Source organism: Poecilia latipinna, unplaced genomic scaffold (assembly GCF_001443285.1).
Source record: "Poecilia latipinna isolate Pla-1442-1.1 unplaced genomic scaffold, P_latipinna-1.0 Scaffold733, whole genome shotgun sequence".
In the NCBI taxonomy this organism is placed as follows: domain Eukaryota; kingdom Metazoa; phylum Chordata; class Actinopteri; order Cyprinodontiformes; family Poeciliidae; genus Poecilia; species Poecilia latipinna.
The window spans coordinates 160,619-162,618 of NW_015113349.1; positions in this window are offsets into that span (position 1 = coordinate 160,619).

Genomic DNA, 2,000 nt, shown 5'->3' on the forward strand with positions numbered 1-2,000 from the left:
AAGCTATAGGAATGATGGAAAACTTGCTAACAAAAAGCCTCAGACCTGCAGCCCATAGGCGGTTCTAGACACAGGCCAATATTAGTGGCTATTTGGCTCACTTATATGTTAAATGATCAAATATTGCCTTGTTTTTGTTTCATTCGTTTTAACTGCCCTGTAGGCAGCAATCTATTCACATATATGCACATTTATTATTATTGATACTTTAATTAAAGATGAATTGTCCAAGTTTATGTCATTGGAGCCGGGGGGGCGCCGATGACATGTTCGCATACACCTCAGAAAGTATGTAGTTGCGCCCCTGGGCCCTGAAAAATACAGGGTTTGTTCATGTTTCTCCTGCAGCAAGACAAAGTGCACCTGTACTGTTCCATCAAAGTCAGCACAGTGCTGTTATTGGACGTTTTTGATCTCAGATACATTAAAATACATCTTTGTTCTTCCAGAACTTGATGTATTGCCAACAATTTCAGATACCCAAATTCCCCCAAACATTTTTTTTTCCTCCAAACTGTTTATTAAATGGCATATTTGTTAAACCCAGAGGGACTCAAAGCACATATTTTTTGTTCTTTTAGTTTGTATTGTTGCTGACTTTGGGCCAGATATATCCTGTCAACCGCAATATTTTCTCCTCAATGTATTCTTTTCAGTGAAATGTACAAAATGTTACAACACTTTGAGCAGCGTGGCACTCGTCCATGATTCACTTGATTCATGTCTGAATACTATCCACAAAATGACCATCTCCCACCAGAGTTGTACTGTGGCTACTGGTAAAGTGGAGCAAAAAACTGTATTTCAGACTGATTTACAGGAAGACAAAAGAATAGGGACACAACAACCACATTAAAATATATCTAAGAAGAGCAATAGTAACATTCAAGAGATCCGTTTCAAGAAATGTAAGCATAAACAACGCAATGTTAAAACATAAGAACTGATTATATAATCTTTGAGCTTTTACTGTAAAGCTAGAGCACACAGTAAACATTTTAGGGATTTTTTTTTCTTTTCCAGAGCTTAGATTATTTCTGCTGAGTGAATACTTCTCCAGACACCTCGGAGCAAACCGTCTGACAGTCATGCCTGGGCCCTGAACGAGTTCATCTCAGATGGGTCCCCACCCACGGCATTCTTTAGGTAGTAGAAAATGATGCAATAATTATCGGTAACACTTTATTTGAAGGGGGGTGAATAAGACTGTCATGACACTGTCATAAACATGACATAACACCTGTCATGAACATCATTAAGTCTTCATGAATATTTATGACTGTTGTCATAAAGCGTCATTCGGTATATCATGACACTTTTAATACAAAGTTGACATTATTCAAAATGTCTTCGTTATGACAACTTGTCATTAACCAAGAAATCATGATCTAACATAAATTTGTCATAATAGTAGTCATAATGATTTAATTATTACACTAGCAAAAGCTTTAACAAAACAATAATTAATATTTCCACTTGCTGAAATAAAGCAAAACAAGTAGGACAAGCAATAAAGATTTCAGGAAGCTTTATTACACTGTCAAATGATTTAATAACAGACTCATTAACAATTTCTTTTACATAAGCTAAAGTGGAACAAGTAGCACCAGTTATGAATATGTCATTAAGTGTTATTACAGTGTCCTTAATATTAACTATTACCTCAAGTAAAGTGAAACAAGTTAAATTGAAACTAGTAGCAACAATTATAAAGATGTAATTTAGTATTACAGTGTCAAATGCAATGCTAACAGAGTTATTGATAATAAGTCATACCTCAAATGAAGTGAAACACACTGGACTACTTATAACTACCATCATAACTGTAGAACAAACCCTTTGTACATTGGAATAAAACAAAAGATAACTTGTTTGTTCTAAGATAACAGAGGGTTTAACGTCTGGTCAGTATATTGTTACTCTGAAATGCTGATTGAAAAACTAAAACAGAATTACTTGTTCTTTAACTTAAGAAAATAGGTTCTTTCAACAGTAACATT